This window comes from Phyllobates terribilis, unplaced genomic scaffold (genome assembly GCF_046119375.1).
Source record: "Phyllobates terribilis strain yellow unplaced genomic scaffold, ASM4611937v1 Scaffold_5__5_contigs__length_657084704, whole genome shotgun sequence".
Classification (NCBI taxonomy): domain Eukaryota; kingdom Metazoa; phylum Chordata; class Amphibia; order Anura; family Dendrobatidae; genus Phyllobates; species Phyllobates terribilis.
In genome coordinates, this window is record NW_027362765.1 from 11,360,406 (window position 1) to 11,383,681 (window position 23,276).

Here is a 23,276-nt window from a genome sequence, read left to right on the forward strand (position 1 = left end):
GTATCCCCTTATTTGCACAAGTACCCTCCCTCCCCCCAGATCCTAGTTTAAAAGCTCCTTCATCCATCTGACCATTTTTTCCCGCAGCCCAGCTGCACCCTCTCCGTTAAGGTGCAGCCTGTCCCTATCGTAGCGCCTGTAGCTGACAGAGAAGCTGGCCTAGTTCTCCATGAATCCAAACCCTTTCTTCCTACCACTTATTTAACTCTTTAAGATCCAGTTAACTTTCTAGTGATGATAGTGGAATCTGCAGTATTTCTGAAGACACTTCCTTGGAGGCCCTATACTTCAGCTTCTCTCCTAATTCCCTGTAATCATTTTCAAAGACCCTCCACCTCCCTCTAACTTTGTCATTGGTACCCATGTGTACCATGACTGCTGGATTTTCCCCAGCCCCACCCAATAATCTGTCTATCTGATCACATGAAGATCCCCCAATTAACTTAGGAGCTATCTTAAGGACCATATTCTTTACACTTAACGAGATAATGCAGACGGCACCTGACCCACCTGGAACAAAGCACTCGCCCTACCTCATACTACTGATACCCTTCCAAATCCACCTCAATTATGTCTTGAGTCCCCATCATTTTTTTTTTTAAAAGAGAAGAATAGAAAGAATTATGATTTTCCAGGCAATAGGAAGTTGCAACTTAACTTAAAGGATTTAAAATTTTTATAATTTTATAAGGACCTACAAATTTAGGCACAAGCTTTCTAAATGTGATCTTTAAGTGCAGATATTTTGAAGACAACCACACAAAATCTCCCTTCCTAAAGATAGAAGCCTTCCTACCTCTGCGGTTAGTACCACTTTTGGCCTGGTCACTAGCTACCAAAAGATCCCTTTTGACCTCCCTCCAGACCTTAATTAATTGGGGACAAAATCTCTCCTCCTCTGACATGGAGGATTGTAATCCTGAAAAATTCCCAAACACTACAAACTACAGCAGCTAAAAAAAAAGCAAGGTCCCGGTAGTCTTAGAGGAATGGTTATTTAGAGCACACTTGGTATGGGACAGAAATTCCACCCAGTCTTTCTGATTAGAGGAGACAAAACATCCCTAATACTGCTCTATTTCCTGGTTCATCCTTTTCTGCTTGACTGTTAGTCTCGGGATGATACACTAAGAGAAAAAACAGATTGATACCCAATCTGGAGCAAAAACTAAGCTAAAAACTAGCCATAAATTGAACTCCTCAATCGAAAATTATGTTTGTGGGAACACCATGAAATTTAACGATTTGAGAAATTAACAAAGTTGCTAAGATCCTAGCAGTTTGCATGTTTTGAAGTGGGACCAAAAGAACGATTTTGCTAAAACGGTCTACCACCACCTACATGACAGTAATACCACCAGTTAAGCAAATCAGTGACAAAGTCCATAGACAAGTGGGTCCAGGTTTGTAATGGAACATCGTTAGGGAAGAGATAACTAAAGGCTTTAGCCCTGGCACAGACTTTCAGACTTTGCATTTTCAGACATACTCTTCAATATCCTTAAGAGCATTCTGCCACTAAAAAGACCCAGAAAGGGATCTTGAAGAGGCAGAAGAACCCACATGGCCAGCGAAAAAGGAATCATGTACTTCATTAAGAAGATCTATGACTAAAGAGGGCAGTACATAAAGCTTATTTATAGGTAAACCTTCCTGCGCACTATCCTGAGCATCCTGAATGCGCTGCCTGAGATCTTCCCCATCCCTTCACTAAGAATCTTGACTTGAATTTCGTGTTGACATTCGTAGAGCCAGGGAGATAAGTAACAGCAAAATCAAACTGGGCAAAAAATACAAGGCCCACCAAGCCTGTCTGGTGTTTAAGGACTTAGCACCGTCAACATACAACAGGTTCTTATGATCGGTCAAGACAGTCACCTTAGCTGCTGGACCTCAAATTGACATTTCTCCAATTTAGCAAATAAATGGTTGTCACGTAGAGCCTGAAGAAACTCTCTGACATGCTTGTGATGCTCCTCCAGAGCATGTGAATAAATCAATATGTCATACAGGTAAATCACCACAAGTCTACCCACTAGTGAGCAAAAAATATTATGATATTTTAAAAGACTGAAGGTGCATTGGTTAACCCAAATGGCATCACCAAATTTTTTAAATGACACTGAGGCGTAATGAATGCGGTCTTCCATTCGTCACCCTGATGTATGTGTATAAGGTTATATGCCCCTCTCAAGTCAAGTTTGGAAAACCATTTAGCTCCAGATAATTGCTTAAACAGGTCCGGTATAAAGGGCAAAGGATAGGGATTGTGAACCGTGATTTTATTAATCTCTCTAAAATTCAAGCACGGATGCAACTCTCCATCCTTTTTTTAACAAGTAAAAACTCCCACTGCAACTGGAGAGGTGGATGGCCGTATATGACCCTTAGGGCAGAGACACACTGCCGTATAACTCGTGAGAGGATTGCATCGCACTGAATGGACTGGCCCGCACCTCTCCTGACCTGAACATGACAGCATGATGGATTTCTTTGCAGCTGTCAAGCTCAGGTCAGGAGAGGTGTCGGCCAGTATGAGGTTCGAGGCGATCCTCGCAGGAGAAGTACGGCCATCTGTCTCTGCCCTCAGCCGGACTCTTCTGAATATAGTCTATCAAGGCCGCCCTCCCTGGAAAGGGTTAAACATACGATATTTCGGCCTTTTAGCTCCTGGTATGAAGTGGATAGCACAATCATATGCTGCCATATAATAGACGTCCGGTAACTGGTGATAATCACCTCATGTGTCGTCTATTTGTCTCCGAGCAGGAAAATCCCACGTTACATCCACACATAAAACTGTAGAAAAGGTGGCGCGGGGTAATTGTGCCAGTAGTGAGGGGCAAATAATGCCGGAAATGTCACTGACTGCGGAGACGTCTCCATGTAGCGTTTTCACTCCGGATATCACTGTACAGGAGCCGCACTGTTCACACTGTGCATTCACTGAGGCCCCTGATCATGTGACCCCTGACTCCTCCCCTCCTGTGACCTCATCACAGGTCCTGTGCGCACAGAACAGCCATATATGTGGTGGCGGCTCTGCAGGTGGAGGTATGTGGAAATTCCCCATTACTGGGCGCAGGGGGGCATTAACCCCTTCAGCACGGAGACTCTTTTGGGGTCTCTGTGTGGTGTGAACAGTGAGGTAACAGCTGTGGACAGAATGCGGCTTAGCTGGTTCCCGTCCACATTAGATCCATTCAGACGAAGGACAGAAGCCCAGAGAAGTCCTCACACAACGCCATTATTCCTCTCCTAGCTCCAGCACAGTAATGTAGATACTAGTGATGACATTCGGGGGATTTGCAGCAATATGTGGCAGATACTTGCTGGATCTTCTGCTTTCTGGACCGGTTCCACTTGTAAGTCTTATTAACCCTTTCACCCCAGAGTCTGTTTCACCTTCCTTACAGGTCACTTTTTTCAATTCTGACCAGTGTGTGAAGAATTAAAGCAATGGCAAAGGGAAAAAATTAAAATGTTACTTTTTCCCACAAAAATGTTACTTTACCCCCAAATTTTGCATTTTCAAAAGGGTAACAGGAGAAAGTGCATCATACAATTTGTTGCGCAATTTTTCCTGAGTAAGCCGATATCCCATATGTGGTTGGAAAACTACTGTTTGGGTCTACAGCAGGGCTAGGAAGGGAAGGAGTCCACTTAACTTTTTGTATGCAAAAATGTCTGGAATCGAGAGCGTACCCCATGTCGGGTTTCCAGAGCCCCTGATGTGCCTATACAGTGGCAACCCCCCACAAGGGACACCATTTTTGAAGATAGACACCTCAAGGAATTTATCTAGTTTTGTGGTGAGCACCTGGAACACACAGGTGCTTCACATAATGCTATAATAAGCCGAAGACTAACAACTCCCATACAACAAACTATAATAATTATGTTATTGAACATATATTAAAAAGACAACAATTAAAAACACAACCAGAATTAAAAAAGGGAAATCTACTGCAACTGAACAAGTAACAGGTAAAAAAGTTTTACTTATAGTTTATGCCAGATGTGAAAATACATATATAGATCCATATGGAGAAATATCTAATAAACACTAACTATATGATTACTTCATACATATAAATATAAAGTGCATAGTGCGTGTATGAGCACCACATATCTGTTAGTAGTGTCAGTTCATTTTTTAATGTCTCCCCCGAGTGGGACCATATGGAATCTTATGAAGACTCCAGAAATAAAGATATTTGGTCTCATTCAAAATCCACTACGGTTAGTTGCTAAGGTTATGCTATACAAATACAAAATTATTATTATTATTTATATAGCTCCATTGATTCCATGGTGCTGTACATAAGGAGGGGTTACATACAAAATACAGATATCACTTACAGTAAACAAACTAACAATGATAGACTGGTACAGAGGGAAGAGGACCCTGCCCTTGTGGGCTTACATTTTACTGGATGATGGGGAAGGAGACAGTAGGTTGGGGGGTTGCAGTTGCTCTGGTGTTGAGGTGGCAGCAAGCAAGGCTTGTTTAAAGAGATGTATTTTCAGGTTCCATCTGAAGGATAAAAGTGTGGTGGATAATCGGACGTGTTGAGGCACAGAATTTCATAGGATGAGGGATATTCGGAAGAAATCTTGGAGGCGATTAACCTCCACCTGTAGAGCCGCCACCACATATATGGTTGGTAGAGACTAAATCCAAGTCGACAAAATACAACTAGTGCTGTGATAGGGTAACAAGAGGTACACAATGTATTCAGGTATATTAATAACCCCTACAGAGCCATCTAGAATTGTTTAGCACAGGCTTTTGCAGAGCCTTTGTACTACCAGTAACGTGGAAGACCCATATATTTCCATTGACAAAAGACGCACCTGAGCGGGGACTTGCATTTTTTGTAGATTGAATTGAAGCATTTTTTGAAAACATTTTACATAACATTTTCGATCAAATTTATCCTGCGCTCTACACTGAGCACTTACATTGGGGTTTCCATCTACAGTGGGGGAAATAATTATTTGATCCCTTGCTGTTTTTGCAAGTTTGCCCACTGACAAAGACATGAACAGTCTATAATTTTAAGGGTAGGTTAATTTTAACATTGAGAAATGGAATATCCAAAACAATCAAGAAAATCACATTGTATAAATTAGATATTTTTTTGCATTTGGCACTGAGAAATAAGTATTTGATCCCTCTGGCAAACAACACTTAATACTTGGTGGCAAAACCCTTGTTGGCAAGCACAGCAGTCAGATGTTGTTTGTAGTTGATGATAAGGTTTGCGCACATGTCAGGAAGAATTTTGGTCCACTCCTCTTTGTAGGTCATCTCTAAATCATTAAGATTTTGAGGCTGTCGCTTGGCAACTCAGAGCTTCAACTCCCTCCATAAGTTTTCTATGGGGCATGAACCCATCTATCTTCCTTTCAGTAAGGTGAAGTCATCTTGTCCCCTTTGCAGAAAAGCACCCTCAAACTATAATGTTTCCCCCACCATGCTTCACGGTTGGGACGATGTTCTTAGGGTTGTACTCATTCTTCTTCTTCCTCCAAACATGGCGAGTTGAGCTAATGCCAAAGAGCTAAATTTTTGTCTCATCTGACCATAGCACCTTATCACAATAACTCACAGAATCATCCAGGTGTTCATTGACAAAATTCAGACAAGCCTGCACATGTACCTTGCTGAGCAGGGGGACTTGAGGGCACTGCAGGATTTTAAACCTTTAAGGTGTAATCTGTTATGAATGGTTTTCTTGGTGACTGTAGTCCCAGGTGCCTTGAGATCATTAACAAGTTCCAGCCCGTGTAGTTATAGCCTGATCTCTCACCTTCCTCATGATCAAGGATACCCCACGAGGTGAGATTTTGCATGGTGCCCCAGATCGATGTTGATTGACAGTCATTTTGTATTTCTTCCATTGTCTTACTATTGCACCAACAGTTGTCTCGTTCTCACCCAGCGTCTTACTTATGGTTTTGTAGCCCATTCCAGCTTTGTGCAGGTCTATAATCTTGTCCCTGACATCCTTAGAAAGTTCTTTGGTCTTGCCCATTTTGTAGAGGTTCGAGTCTGGCTGATTAATTAAGTCTGTGGATAGTAGTCTTTTTCAGGTGACTATATAAGACAGCTGTCTTTAATGCAGGTAACAAGTTGATTAGGAGCGTCTAACTGGTCTGTAGGAGCCAGAACTCATAATGGTTTGTAGGGGATCAAATACTTTTTTCTCACTGCAAAATACAAAAAAATTATCTAATGTATACAATGAGATTTTCTTGATTTTATTTTTTGCATATTCTATCTCTCAATGTTAAAAGTAACCTACCCTTAAAATTATAGACTGTTCATGTCTTTGTCAGTGGGAAAACTTACAAAAACAGCAATTTATCAAATAATTATTTCCCCCCACTGTAAATCTCTGAGTGACATGATTCAGATAAAACCCATTCACTATGAGGCAGCAGAGTTACTGTGGACTCCATCTCGTCTCTGTTTAGCGTTGTCTTTTTTTTCAGAAGTACACAAAACTTTGGTCTATTGCGCTTTTATGCACGCTTAAAAATATGGACACTGCCAAATCATAGGACAGACTTGAGTCCACAGTGTCTTAATCTGCCTAATTATAGGGAATCTTCCATTGGGTTTTCCATCTGAATCACATATTTCAGAGATCTACACGGAAACCCTGATGTAAGCGCTCAGCGTAGAGCGCAGGATAAATGTGCGCCAAGCCTTATTGCGATCTTTGGGAGGAAGAATGAACAAATCAACAGCAGGTGAAGAATTGTTTTTATTTATTTTTTATGCCGTTCCTCATGTGGTATAAATGATTAGACGACTTTATTCTATGGGTCGGTGCGATTACAGCGATACCAGATTTATATTGTTTTTTATGTTTGGCTGCTGTCACACACTAAAAGATCCTTTTTTTTTTTAGAGCTATAATTTTTCATTATCTCTGCTGACAGAGTCATTTAAGGGCTTGCTTTTTGCGGGACGAGTTGATGTTTTTATTGGTACCATTTTCGGGCACATAACATTTTTTGATCGCTTTCTATTCCGATTTTTGGGAGGCAGAATGAACAAAAACAAGCAATTGTTTGGATTTTTTTATCTCATTCCGCGTGTGCTAAAAGGCAGCTTTATTCTTCTGTTCAGTATGATTACAGCGATACTACAATTATATCATTTTTATGTTTTGGCGCTTTTACACAATAATAACAATTTTATAGAAAATTAATCGTTTTTGCATCGCTATATTTTGACAGCTAATTTTTTTTCTTCTCTGCTGACGGAGCTGTATTACAGCTTGCTTTTTGCGTGACAAGATGATGTCTTTTGTGATACAATTTTAATTTAAATTTGACTTTTTGATGGTGTTTTATTTCACTTTTTTGGCGGCTTCATGAAAAACCATAGTTTTTTGCCACGTTTTTTATTTTTTACACTTTTCACTGAAGGGGTTAACTAGTGTGACAGTTTTATAGATCAGATCGTTCTGGATGCGGTATTTGAGTACCAGGGGGTGACAGTACGAGAGACATAACCAGTCCGTGATGAAAGCACTGGAATTCTGCCTGACCAAAAATGTATTTTTATTCAATAAGGAGTACTTCCACCAGCTCAGGGGCACCGCGATAGGCAGCCCGTGTGCACCATCGTATGCCAACCTGCTCCTGGGCTAGTGGGAGGAAACTACTGTTTTTGGTGACACTTTGCAGTGCCTTGAGGAGAGTATTATCATGTGACTCCGCTACATTGATGATATCTTTGTCATCTAGAAGGGCACTGCAGAGACGTTCAAGGATTTTGTCAAGAAACTCAATGTCAACAATATTGGGTTACATTTTATGTATGAGATGAATCCATCTAGCCTGGCCTTTTTGGACATTAAAATTGAGATCAATTCCAAGGGTGAAATTATCACTAAGACCCATAGGAAAGAAACGGCCACAAATTCCCTCCTGAGGTGGGAGAGCAACCATCCGGCGCCCCTCAGGAGGGAAATCCCCAAGAGACAATACTTAAGAATGCACCAGTATTGCTCTAACTTGCGGTCCTTCAAGAAGCAGGCAGATGACCTCAAGATAAGGTTTAAAGACAGAGGTCACCCCGAAAGAGTTCCCTTCTGAGGTGGGAGAGCAACCAGCCGGCGCCCCTCAGGAGGGAAATCCCCAAGAGACAATACTTAAGAATGCACCAGTATTGCTCTAACTTGCGGTCCTTCAAGAAGCAGGCAGATGACCTCAAGATAAGGTTTAAAGACAGAGGTTACCCCGAAAGAGCCTTGAGGGAGGCATACAACGAGGCCTTAAAAAACCTGATCAAAGTGAAAGTACACGATTCGTCATGAGATATTGCAATAGAGAGGAGGAGATTAGATCAATCCTCCAAAGGAGTATTAAAGATGGACACAGACATGGAGATCACACCTTACCCACAAATCACATACCGAAAAGGTAAATCTTTGAGGGATAGGCTAGTGCGTAGCCAGTATCAGCTGAGAACCACCCCAACTTGGTTGGATAGAGGAATCAAAGGGTGTTTCACATGTGGGGTAAGATGTAAGATGTGTGAATCGATCCAGTCAATCAATATTCAGAAGCAATGTTACTGGTATCAGGTACTCCATTCGGCACTTCATAAATTGTCGCACTAAGGGCATCATCTATAAGGGCACATGTGAGTGTGTGGTGGAGTACGTTGAAAAAACAAGAAGACAATTTCGTAGGCAGGTGGGGAAACATATACGAGATATATGGAATAAAAGAGACACACTGGTCGCTAATCACATCAACCTACTGCATCACGGGGATGTAAGGAAGATCCTGTGAAAGGAGGTAACTGGGATAGGTCGATTTTACAGAGGGAGACCCGTTGGATTTTCAACCTCAGAACGGTACACCCGAATGGCCTGAATAAGCAAATGTCCTTAACTCCTTTCTTTGAAATAGAGGTGTAATAGGGACATATAGTCAGGGACCGCCGCCGATGAGTGGGGGCGCCACTGCGCAGGACAGGATGCCAACCTCCGCATTAGGTAGGTGTGCAGAAGATAGAGAGGGAAACGCTAGGGCATTTATAGATCTTTTCCACCCATTCTTTGGCAGTTTGGTTTGGTAGGGCAGTTCTGTATTGACTAGACACACCTGCCCACACTGTAACAAAACCCTCACTGGCGACAACAGTCGCTGATGCATAGCACTCTCTTTGATGTCTCCAACATCGTTGACAGCCATCATTTCTGCTCAGCGTGAATCGATTTTAACCAGTGAACAGCACTGAAGGCCACTGTTCCCTCATCCAGCATAGATGTTACCTGGCCCATGCAAGTCGATGACGCCTGTGCCTGGTGGTGTGGTCAGGTACCCTAGCAGACCACACTGATGTAAACTGTTTCAAATGGTCTGACATGACGCTTGGGTGTCTGTCACCTCCCTTAAATGTGCCTGCAGTTGTGTGGCGTTCATCATCCAGTTCCGAAAGGCATTGTTCACAATGAAGCAGTCATCAGTGTGGGGTGTGGCCAAAGGACGTCCACTTCTCTGCCTTTCTGTGACTTTTCCACTCTCTCTGTATCTCTATTGCAACCTGCTGATGATGACACTCTGTGACACTGAAAGCTCAGTGACTACTTTCATCTGAAAACATCCTGCTTCAATTCTAACGCCTAAATATTTTGGGCGATTCATGGATCAAACACTTGTTGTGAATTTTGCGATTAAGCTCCTTGTTAGAGAACAGCAAGTTGTGCAAAAAGTTCTGTAGGGTTTCTACTCACTCAGCTGCGGTTGAGCAAGGCACCGGTTTCATTAAAATGTCCAGGCTAGTTTATTAGAACTTCATAAACCACTCAGCATAAGCTAACAAAAAGACGCCCTTTTCCGGCACAGTGAAAAACAGAAAGTAAATAGTTCAGACAGTGCTGTGGGTTCGCCTACTCAGGTCAGTGTCCTTTAGCAGACAGCCTGGAGGTTTCCACAGTTCCAGTCACAGACACTGAATGAGACACTTGGTCTTCATTTTATCTGCCATACCACACCCCCAGCTGGGACTATGTGAGCCCCACTCTTTGACTGCTCGTAAACTCGGCCCTGATACGCCCTATTAACCCTCAGCACTATCTGTCCTTGAGTCTGCTTTCCAAGGCTTACATCACTGAAGCGACCAACCTCGATGATATATATCTCCCCTCAAGCACCTGTGTTACATGCACGCCACCTAAGCTCAGATAGGGGCGAGACCGATTACATGAATTCGTTGGAATTCTGGGGGAACAGTTATTCCGGGCGACCATAGGCTGCAGCTTCTCTGAGGCACAGGACAGATTCAATTGCTGACCAGACACATTTGACAGAGTCCTCATAATCGGTAGAACAGTAACATTTAATGAGGCATGGCCAATGCAATGTACATGTCTCTTTGAGCAACAGGCTCCAGCAATAACAGTACAATCTTCTTTGCAGCACAGCAGTACACAGTCTATTATCCTGTAGCACAGTACAGCACAGTTTAAATGCATACACAACCACAGGCTTTTCCTTCACAAGGACTCAATTGTACACAGCATTCTTTATCCTCCATGGAGATGGGGGGGGGGGGGTTGATGAGGGAGACGATCCCTATGACAGGATTCCTTCCAGTCCTTATCTTCCTGGTCGACAATACTCCACACTGTTAGCTCAGGGAGTCTATCTGACCTGTGTTTAGCTTCCCTCCTGACCTGAATTCTGTTTTCTTGCCTTCTGTGAGATACTGATCATAAGCCACCTTTCTCTTCGGCTCTGGACAGACAGTAAACAACTTCCCCACAATCCCCCTGGGGCCCTGCTAAAACACTCCCCTTCTCCTGTGACTGTGTTAACCCCTCTAGTTGCTGGATGCTTATGGAGCACAACACTTCCTGTCTCCTGTGCTTGTGTTACTTCTAATAGTTGATGAATGCTTTTAAAGCAACAGCACTACTTCTGCACGTCACACATGTCCGTCGGCCATCTTACAGTACTGAAACATTGAACAGTTGGACATGTGTATCAAAACATTAAGAGATGGTCACATTAAAGAGGTTATCCACTGCAATGTGTAGTTGGCAGATGGATTTAAACCTAGGAAATAAGGCTTTCTTCAAATACCTTGTGTTTCCAAATGTGCCTGTGAGCGGCGCTATCGTTGTCCTCTTAGCACCATCATGTGACCCCCGGCTGCAGTTGCCTCTGATGTCTGGTGACTTCATGTCAAGTTCCGGAATTGATTGACTGGGTTGTGGGCGGCGTTTCACCACATGTCACAGCCCAGCATCGTGTGCGCTCTCTCTTCACTGCTTTCATTAACAGAGTGCCGCAAGCCCGCGAGATGCAGGGCTATGAAGTGATGAAACTTCGCCCACAGCCCAGTCAATCATTGAGACTGGGACATCGTTGATGTCGGGTCAACTTCCAGTTCTGGGAGTTGCCATTTTTGCCCAGTCTCTTTCTTATGGTGGAGTCATGAACATTGACCTTAACTGAGGCAAGTGAGGTCTGCAGTTCTTTGGATGTTGTTGTGGGGTCTTTTGTGAGCTCTTGGATGAGTCGTCGCTGCACTCTTGGGGTAATTTTGATCGGCCGGCCACTACTGGGAACATTCACCACTGTTCCATGTTTTTTGCTATTTGTTAATAATGGCTCTCACTGTGGTTCGCTGGCGTGTCAAAGCTTTAGAAATGGCTTTATAACCTTTTCCAGACCGACAGATCTCAATTACTTTGTTTCTCATTTGTTCCTGAATTTCTTTGGATCGCAGCATGATGGCTAGCTTTTGAGGATCTTTTAGTCTACTTCACTTTTTCAGGCAGGTTCTATTTAAGTGATTCCTTGATTGAGAACAGGTGTGGCAGTAATCAGGCCTCTATATGGCTAGCGAAATTGAACTCCGCTTCCCAAAGATGTGATAAACCACAGTTAATTTATGTTTTAATGGGGAGTTGGGAGGGGGGGCAATCAGTTTTTCACACAGGGCTCTGTAGGTTTGGATTTCTTTTTCCCTTAATAATAAAGACCTTCATTTAAAAACTGCATTTTGTGTTTACTTGTATTATCTTTGTCTAATATTTAAATTTCTTTTGTGATCTGAAACATTTAAGTGTGAAAGAATAAGAAATCAGAAAAGGGGCGAACACTTTTTCACACCACTGTTGGTTTTATTAGTAGATGTAAAGGAATCTAAATACTGTACAATAATCTCCTCATATGTTCCCCTTATTATTCCCAGTAATTGTACTACACAGGATTTTTATGATGTTACATCGGCTCATCATCTTCTCATTCAGGTCTCTACAATATCGGATCCTCTTAGTGAATATATATAAGAGAATTTTCCTGAATTACGCTTCAAAGATGGATATGGACAGAGACAAGATGGCTGAGAAAATATTACACCTCACCCTAGAGATCCTCTTCCGTCTTACTGGAGAGGTGAGAGATTCTGATGACGTCACATTACATCATTCTTATCTATGGGAATAACAGATGGACAGAACTGGAGAGGTGAGGACTCTGGAAATGTCTAGAGTGAGATTTATTAATGTGTCTCTCCATAACCAGGATTACACAGTAGTGAAGAAGACCTCTAGTGAGCGCTGTCAGGACCCTGTGTCTGAGGGATGGGGAAGATCCCTGAGCCCAATCACAGGGCCTCCACCTCACCCCCTGATACATGAGGACATCAATGACCAGAAGATCCTAGAACTCACCTACAAGATGATTGAGCTGCTGACTGGAGAGGTGACACTGCTGGGAATTCTGGGACATTATACAGTAACGCTATGAAGGGATCAGGGGGATGATGGTATCATTGTATGTGTCAGGTTCCTATAAGGTGTCAGGATGTCGCCGTATATTTCTCCATGGAGGAGTGGGAGTATTTAGAGGGACACAAAGATCTGTACAAGGACGTCATGATGGAGGTTCCCCAGCCCCTCACATCACCAGGTACTAGACAGAACTAAATACACACAGCCTATAATTATCTGTATGTAAAGAATGAATTCAGTCCCTGTATGTGTTTCCTCCAGATCTATCCAGTGAGAGGACAACACCAGAGAGATGTCCCCGTCCTCTTCTTCCACAGGACTGTAAACAAGAAGATCCCAATGTTCCTCAGGATCATCAGGTAGATGGAGAGAAGGTGTCATGAGATCTCCCCTATGATGTGTAGACGGCTGTGAAGGTCTTGTATTCAGTCTTGTTTTATCCACCGGTATTATATATTTTATACTTGTGTAATGAGAACGGTGGAGATGGCAGGATTAGAGCTGATCATAGATGGGACCTCTCCATCTGTCTGTGACTTTTATAATATTTCTTTCAGGGTGAAGATCTGACCCATATTAATACTACAGAGACATATGTGAGGGGTGATGAGCGGTGTAAAGAGGAGATTCCTACATATGACTACCCAGGTGAGTAGTAATCACTAAATGCAGAGAAGTCACCGACTCTGGCTGCTTTATCGCTGGTGTAGTCCAGCCGTATCACAATCGTGTGATCATCATTTTGCCTCTAGACCACAACATTCTCTTCCACCCAAAACTGTTTGAATTGCTTTGAACATTGAAAGACCTTTTCCATAGAACTTACAACCTGGAGGATCCACCTACCCTCTGGGATTAGGAGATGCTGACCATTACCTGCCCAGATCTGTAAACTACAAAGTAAAATGACAGCGTACATAGAATGTGCTGACAAGTGAGAAAAAAATATTATGATGGGCCTGTAAGAGAAAGCGGAGGGTAATGATGGTGTTGGCTTCCTAGAACCCTGATATCTTATTGGATGAATCTACCTTCTCTCCCTTCTGTGCTGCTGAATGTCCTCATATGGTCCCTACAAGACTAGGTCCAGTCTTTCTGGCCAAACTTCACTTTTATGATCGACAACATTAAATGTGCAGTGAGGGCCAAGTGTGAATTTCTGTACAATAACAGCAGATATACTCTTAATCCTGACTTTTCAATTTCTTTTAAAACCGACTAACTTCAAACCAGATTGTGATAAACTAAACAAAAAACATTACACCTGTGCCATGATATATCTCTAAGCTGTGCGTGGCTGATGGCTGTAATATACATTTATTCACGTCTGCAGGAGATGTGTGGCCATGGCTCGAGCCCTGGTTTCATGGATTTGTTGAGGGAGGGCAATAACCCTTCACGGTTGACCAAGTGAGTGTCAAATTATTATGTTGATATGTTGATTGCAATCCACAGAAAACCAAACGGAAACAATGTTCTGTATTGGGAGGATTCAAAGAATCTCTGATCCCGTTCATTTTGCTTAGCATTTTATATTGTTTTGAGCATATCAATAGCCAATCAACTTTGCAGCCATACTACAGTACTACAGGCTGACCAATGTTAGTACAATTATTACGGAAACACATATATGGTCATATTAGTTCGAAGCATGATGGAATTTTACAAGGTCAATCCTGGCCTAAACTAGTTAGATAACAGGAGCGGAGTGTCTGACAAAATACAAAATGTTCTTGTGAGAAAAGTTAGTGTGGGAAAGATGAGGCGAGAGAAAAGATAGAAAGAATGTATGTTATGCAAGGAGTGATAATAACATGATTTTGAAACAAGCAGACAAAATGGAGTTGCTATAGCATGAATATCAATATGTCCTTTACATTTTCCCCCCTAAAAATTATGTTATTATCAACATTAGAGGTGCTATTCCAGGGTCATGCTTTGAGCCTGAGGGACATTGGTCTTCACTCAATTAGTGCCCTTGTTACCAATTGAGGCCGTCGCGGCATGTCCACCCCCCCCCTTGTCCATTGAAATAATCATAAAGCTCTGATCTTCAGACGTGAGGTTGGTCGGGGCATGCGGGTAAAGGTCATCATTCCCTTGCCGTCCAGATCCTCAATGCTGGTTACATCTGGGAGGTCCGTGTATAGTAGCACTGGATGTCGGTTAACAGCGTCCTCCTTGCTCTCTGCTGACTGGCAGGTTTTCCTCATGCAAAATGGGATACAATAAAAGACTAGTTTTAGTAAGACATATATTAACAAGATGTAAGCTGCAATATGCAACACTCCTTGTAATATTCCAACAATCCATCCACCAATTCCTTTAAACCAATTAGCAGGATTTAAAAAGGAGAAAGTATCAGACCACCAACTGTCATTGGTCAATTTGTTATGTTTGTTATATTCTTCCCTGAGTTTCCTAATGTCTTCCATTTTAGTCTTTAACCGTATGGTAGAGTCGGGGTCAATATAGTGACAACAGGCTGGGCCTATAACCTGACACATCTCTCCTTGAGCTGCTGTTGAGTTGATTATGCACCGCAACAGTAGTATTAATTACTTCCAACACACTCCAAATCTGCTCATCTAAGTAGTCAGTGACTTCCACTAATTTGTCCCACATTTGTGTTACAATAGGGTAGAGGAAGGCTGTACTGGCTTTCTTATTGGGTATACTCATTTGTACTAAATGAGGTCTTCCTGATGGGCGTGGCATGTTGTCCTTGGCACATTTATAGATGGTATGAAGAGGGATGGCTCTCATATCTACTTTACTATGGGGAATAAGATAAGTGGCTGGAGTTAGCCGGGCCAACGTACAAGTCCCCCCTACTCCGACTGGGAGCCATTTATACGCATTATTCTCACAGACCCAATATGTGGCTGATGGCAGATCCCATAAAGCAGAGTGCTGTAATACTAATTTATGTACTAAATCGATAAAAACTGTGTTATTTGATAACATACACCATGAAGGCATTTGTCCCAAGGGGCTACAATATCCAATATCCGGATTGCCACAAGTTGGATCACTAGGCTTAAATTCAGAAGATTCATTGCAAGGGATGTTACCAGATATTTTATAACATGTGTCATTGGTACCTTTTATAAACAGATTTGCATGTACCCATGAGTGATTATGAATGCATCTTTCCAGCAATGACGGTTTAAAAGCATCTGCCGTACAAGGAGTAGCATTAAAACTGATTTGTAGACCTTCAGTTGGTATGAAGCCTAAATTAGTCAAGGAGGACTTGTTTCTGGGCACCCATTTGTTTCCTTTAAGGGCAAAACAATTTAGGTGTTTACTGGTGGCACTAAGATTTCCTTGCCACCAGGGAAGATTCACCTACCCAACTGCTGTTATACCTACAGTTGTGTTCCATAGAATCATAGAATCATAGAATGGTAGAGTTGGAAGGGACCTCCTGGGTCATCTGGTCCAACCCCCTGCTCAAAGCAGGATTCACTAGATCATCTCAGACAGATGTCTGTCCAGCCTCTGTTTGAAGACGTCCATTGAAGGGGAACTCACCACCTCTCGTGGCAGCCTGTTCCACTCATTAATCACCCTAACTGTCAAAAAGTTTTTTCTAATATCTAATCTGTGTCTCCTCCCATTTAGTTTCATCCCATTGCTTCTAGTCTTTCCTTGTGCAAATGAGAATAAAGATGATCCTTCTACAATGTGACAGCCCTTGACATATTTGTAGACAGCTATTAAGTCTCCTCTCAGTCTTCTTTTTTGCAAGCTAAACATTCCCAAATCCTGCAACCGTTCCTCATAGGACATGGTTTGCAGACCAGTCACCATTCTGGTCGCTCTTCTCTGAACTTGCTCCAGTTTGTCTATGTCTTTTTTAAAATGTGGTGCCCAAAACTGTACACAGTATTCCAGATGAGGTCTGACCAAAGAGGAGTAAAGACCGATAATGACTTCACGTGATCTAGACTGTATGCTTCTGTTAATACATCCCAGAATTGTATTTGCCTTTTTTGCTGCTGCATCACACTGTTGACTCATGTTCAGTCTATGATCTATTAGTATACCTAAGTCTTTTTCACATGTACTGTTGCTTAGCTCTATTCCTACCATTCTGTATATGTTTTTTTCATTTTTATTGCCCAGATGTAGTACTTTGCATTTTTCCCTGTTAAAAACCATTCTGTTGGTTGCTGCCCACTGCTCCAGTTTATTTAGGTCTTTTTGAATCCTCTCTCTCTCTTCTCTAGTATTAGCTATCCCTCCTAGCTTTGTGTCATCAGCAAATTTAATCAGTTTACCCTCAATTCCTTCATCTAAATCATTGATAAAGATGTTGAACAATACAGGTCCCAGGACGGAGCCCTGTGGTACCCCACTTGAGACATTCATCCAGCTGGATGTGAAGCCATTTACAACCACCCTTTGAGTCCGATCACTAAGCCAGTTATGAATCCACCTAACAGTTGCCTGGTCCATTGCATACTTGGTTATTTTTTCAATAAGGATGGTGTGAGATACTTTGTCAAATGCTTTGCTGAAGTCAAGATATACTATATCTACAGCATTTCCCTGATCCACCCAGTCAGTGATTCTGTCATAGAAGGAAATTAAGTTAGTCTGACATGACTTGTTAGTTACAAACCCATGCTGACTCTGGTTAATCACTTCATTCTTATCCATGTACTTACATACATGTTGTTTAATAATTTGTTCAAAGATCTTTCCTGGTATAGAAGTCAGACTCACCGGCCTATAGTTCCCTGGGTCCACCTTCTTCCCCTTTTTGAAGATAGGAACAACATTTGCTCTTCTCCAGTCTTCTGGGACTTCTCCTGTTCTCCATAATCTACTAAACTTAGTAGCGTTATTAGCAAGGGCGTCGCTACAATTGGGCCAGTTTAGTATTTCTTCCAGAGTGACTGGGACCGCCAGGAAAGGCATACTAGCGGCTGAAACTGTCACTGATCGGGTTGTTCTCTAATTGACTCAATTCTTGTACCAAAATCTGGTGGTGAGTAATGAACTTGTTATTAAAAGGGTCAGTACTCTGTTGTAGGCTATTCCAGGTATTGACTAGTCTAACCATACATATTATCATAAAACATCTCAGGATAGTTGACGTTTGCAGTGTGAAGCATGGATCCATGTTGACTTCCCTTCAAGTTTTACTGCTGTTGTGGTTGTAAGGAGCACTTGGTATAGTCCATCATACAATGGTTCTAGTCCGTGTTTCCGAACATGCTTCTTCACATACACATAATCTCAAGGCTTGAGGGTTTGATAACATTCTGCATCAGCTGGATCTGGAATAGAAGATGATACTAACGCATGGATGTTAGTTAAGGCTTTGGCAAGCTGAATCACATATTGCACAACATGATCTGTTTCTTCTGATAATTGTTGTGGGGTAAATCGAGCTATAGATGGTTGTGACCCAAATAGTATCTCATAGGGTGACAATTTATGTTTCCCTATGGGGGTGGTGCGTATGTGATATAGTGCAATGGGAAGGAGCTCAGGCCACTGGGCCGTAGTCTCCTGCATCATTTTGATCAATTGCCTTTTCAGTGTGCCATTCAATCTCTCCACCTTGCCGCTTGACTGTGGATGGTAAGGAGTATGCAGCGCCACTGTTGATCCAATCATGGTAAGTATTTCTTGATATACGCATGAGGAAAAGGCTGGTCCCTAATCAGTTTCGATAATTTCTGGGACTCCATACCGGCAAACAACTTCAGAGACCAGCTTCTTGGCAGTAGTCTTGGCAGTCATGTTTGGAACGGCGAATGCTTCTGGCCCGCTGGAAAACATATCCACTACTACTAAGCAGTATTCATATCGTCCTGCTTTAGGAAGAGTGATATGATCAACTTGCAATCGTTGGAACGGATACTCTGCTTTAGCAAGGTGTTTTGTCGGTACATTCTGTAATCTGCCTGGGTTGCAGGTTTGGCATATTGTGCAACCTTTGTTTGGTGCGCTCAACACGGTGGAAATTCCTGGGGCCCAATAGAGTTTCTGTACCAGTAGCAAAGCTTGATTTTTCCCTCGATGCACCGGTCCATGGACCCAGGCTGCAATGGCCTGTTATAGGATTCGAGGCAAACAATACAGTTGTCCCTTTTTCCATAGCCCATCTATCAATTTAGCACCCGCCTCCTTCCATGACTGGCGTTCTTCTTTAGAGACTTTTTGCTATGTGCAGTGTAGCTTTGTGATTGGAGGGACCGGTTGATGCTCTTCTGCAGGTTGATCCTGAGTTGGCATGGAATTTAGCTCTTTGGTCTGCTGCCTCGTAACAGCCATGGACATGGATGTTGGAAGAAGAGCTGCTTGCTTAGCATGGAGATCAGCAAGTGCATTACCTCTTGCTTCAGGGGCATCTGGTCGGGTATGAGCTTTTACCTTTACAACAGCCAACTGTCTTGGTAGTTGTACCGCTTCCATCAATTGTCTAACGCTTTCAGCATTTTTCACAGGAGAACCTGCAGTCGTGACAAAGCCTCTCCTTGCCCAGATCTCCCCAAAGTCATGTGCAATCCCGAAGGCGTATCTCGAGTCAGTAAATATATTCACACGTTTTCCTTCGGCCTGTTGACAAGCAGCAATCCAAGCTTTAAGCTCTGCTTCATGTGCTGACATACTGGGAGGTAAGGCTGCGGCCTCTACCAATGTATGTTCAGTTGTGACAGCATATCCAGTATGAAACCTGCCAGAGGTGTCAGCATATCTGGATCCATCCGTATATAACTTAAGTTCTTGGTCATCCAAGGGTACTTCCCCCCACTAAAATAAGTGGAGTTGACTCCGCAGTAATTTTCTTCCAGACAATCATGTGGTGGAGCCTCTTTCCCCTCTCCCTCAGGTGCTGGTAGCAGGGTGGCCGGGTTGATGGTGGTGCACTGGTGTAATTTCACATTTTCTGGCAAAATCAATGTACACTGCAGCCGCAGATGTCTCTGTGTGGACAGATGTTTAGGTTGCTGTAAAGCCAAAACAGCCGCAATATCATGTGGAGCATAAATGTGAGTCTCATTTCCAAGGATGATGTCCGCCTTTTTTTCAAGTAACTGCTGTGTGGCGTTAACCGCTCGTAGACAGCTAGAGGAGGCCCTGGCTACCGGGTCCAGACGCGCTGAGTAATAACCGACCGGGCGCTGCTTTGTACAGTGTCTTTGCGTGAGTACCCCGGCTGCATGCCCTCCTGTATCGGAGACATACAAATGGAAAGGTTGAGCATAATCCGGGTTTCCAAGGGCAGGGGCTGTCATTATCCTTGATTTTAATTGCTCAAAGGCTTGTTGCAGCAGTTCTTGGTGGTCCTTGTTGTTTACACCAGCCAGAATGTCTTCTTTTAATGCATCATATAGGGGTTGCATCAGACGTGAGGCGCCTGGGATCCATTGTCTGCAATATGTACATAGTCCGAGGAACCGTTGCAGCTCTATGGGATCTTTTGGGAATGGTAGTAGGTAGATGGCCGTCTTTCTTTCTTCTGTGATATGTCTGGCACCCTGAGTAAGGCAATGGCCTAAGAAAACCACTTGACCGTGGCAAAACTGAAGTTTCGAGGCTGAGACTCGACAATTCAGTTTTTCTAGATGCTTGAGGAGGCGAACACTGGCCCTGATGGACACTTGCTCCGTGGGGGCACACAAAAGAAGATCATCAACTTATTGTACTAGTACTACCTCAGAGTTGTCCAGCTTCCACAGCAGCAGACAGCTAGGCATGTTCTTTGCAAACTGATTAGGGCTATTCTGCGCTCCTGCGGCATCACCGTCCAAGTCAATGGCCTGCCCTGATATATAAATGCAAACAGAAACTGACAGTCTTTATGTAGTGGAATGCTGAAAAAGGCGTTTGCTAAATCAATTACTGTAAACCAGGCAGCAGTAGATGGTATTTGTGAGAGAAGGGTATGTGGGTTAGATACCACAGGAGTTTCCAAGACTGTCGCTGCATTTACTGCCCTCAAATCGTGCACCAATCGATAAGCGGGCGGCTGCCCCGGTTGGGATTTTTTCCTTACGGGGAACAACGGCGTATTGCATGGGGAGACGCAGGGGATTAGTGCCCCTTTCTCTAACAAGGTGTGAATTTGCTGGTGTAGACCTTGTTCTTGTACATGTGTGAGCGGCTACTGGCGAACCTTGGGAAAGGGCGCTCCGGGCTTGAGGTACACCTGTATTGGTTCTACTGGCAATCTCCCAATGTCGTCTGGGCCTTGTGACCACAGATGAGAAGGGATTTCCTCTGTGTATGGAGCTAACCTGGGATCTTTTGGGAGATTTCCAATTGTATTGTATGTTAATCATAACCGTGGGTAGCACCCGTAAGATGCAGACCGCCTCTATGTGTGCATCAGAGTTTGGATCTTTTAAAGTAAGGATCATCTGACCATTGTCCTGGTATTGAATTCGGGATCGGAATTTAGACAAGAGGTCTGCTCCTAAAAGACTTACCGGGCACGTCAGGGATATGACAAATTGTGCCATTACTTCCGGAAATGGGCCAATCGGAATAGTTTTAGTGAGAGTGTGTTTGTTAGGTCTGCCATCTACACCGATCAATATTAGATTGTCGTTAGAAAATTTGACTGGGAGACCCTGGGGCAGTTCAGTGGATTTTAAAATGGAGTTGGCCGCCCCAGTGTCTACCATGAACTTCACCGGATTCTCTCCTACTGGGAGAACTACAGATGAACAGAGCCCAGGGGTGGTTATGGGCATCACGATGGCAGACTCTGGTTGGCCTCCATTTCAGAATGGATGGTCTTGGGGGACATTTTTTTGTGAGACTCATGGGCCGGGCGTCCTATTTTTAGATAGGGGGGCTTGGGCAATGCACTGGCTAGCAGGGGTGTGACAGTCCCTTTGGAAATGTCCCGTCCGGCCACACCTCCAACCCTGAAGACGGGAATTCACTACAGGCCTTTTCCTGGGATACATTACTCGCTGATCAGGTACTGCCATGGGGTAATAGTGGGGCTGTAAGGGAGGATACTGTGTTGCGGGTGCCGCAACTGCCACTGCAGCGGGTTTGGATTTAGGCTTAACCGCAGAAGCGGTCCAGGCGACACTTTTCTGGGAGCTTTTTGCTACCTTTAGGGCATCTCCTGGGATGGTTGACTCAACATCTGGTCGTACAGCCAATATCACGTCCTTGATTTCAGTCCATAACCCCTGGATAAAGGCGGATACTAACAGCTGGCAATGAGTTTTAGTATGTAAGGAGAACCCAAGGTCCTTATAGACCTTCATAAGGCGCCCATAAAACTTCTCAGCCAACTCTCCCATCTCTTGAGTGACATCTGTGAGGGTAGTGGATTGATCAGCCAACTTATCCTGAGCCCATATTTTAAGGGCTTGACAGAAGTCAACCCCACTCTCATACGTATTGGCGTCTAATGCTCTGTTATATGGGACAGCAGCCTCTACCATGGGATAATATCTTTCACCAGCTTTTACACGGAGCAGGTGTAAAGGATCTTGCCTTGTTGTTGAATATATCTCTCTATATGCCGCCATGCCCCTGTAAAAAGCCATGGGGAAATGTTCGGGATCCGGGAGACGGTTACACAAAGTATGTATCTGTACTGGGGTAAACGGGGTATATTTGAGTGGGCTGGTATTGTGGTCCACTTCCTTCATTTCCTCCATCTTTGTGAGAGGGGGTGGAGGTGGAGAGAAATCAGCATGAGTACTGATTGTAGGGAGATCTTGGAGGTAGGGGAACACTGGGGGAGACCAGATATCGGGTTTGATTAGTTGAGCGGCATAATCAACGAGATCCCTGTCGATGGCCAAGAGTCTTATCTCTCTCAATTTATTTGGATACGTGGCGATGTATTGCTTTATAGCCCCGACTATTATTTTGGCCGCGTCTTGTTTTGGATATCCAAAAATACCGGTGGAAATAAATGGCAGGGCTAGGGTTGGGACCGCATGAAGCTGTGATACGTATGCTATGGTGTTTTGAATTGTTTCTGTAAGCAGGTGTTGTGACCTGGGTACATCCAGGGGATCATATTTTGGTCCCACCGCATGTATAACATACTGACAGGTCCCCCAATACGACATATTTCTGCAGCTAGCCCCCCCCATGCTGTAGTTTTGCATTTGCTACGTTTACAATGATCCCAACTTGCTGTTGCGGTATACTCCCCATGCCTATTCTCAGTATAGTGGAAAATTCCAAAGGACCATTCAGTAAAACAGACGCCACCTCCTGGTACTCGTGTCCATGTTCTATTTCCCCAGTTCGGGAGAGGGTGAATATGACTCGCCCCCTGGGCCGTGGGGCACTCGGATCAGGGCAGTGGGGGAACGATGGGAGTAGTAGTGGCAACCCGGTTCCGTGGCTCAGGGTGGTCAGGCCAGTGGTAGTCCATTATGTGCTGATGTTTATGTCCGACTACGCCACCCGTGGATTGCGGTTATTAGGAACCGCCGCTGCATGCAGACCGCTGGGGCTGATGAGGTGTGCAGCTAGGGTAGTGTGACTCCCCAC

At 43.6% G+C, this 23,276-nt stretch overlaps 1 pseudogene; it reads left to right on the top strand.

Annotated features, from left to right (window-relative positions):
• Positions 1-23,276, top strand: part of LOC141270591 (uncharacterized) — a 169,088-nt pseudogene that overhangs the window by 67,283 nt on the left and 78,529 nt on the right.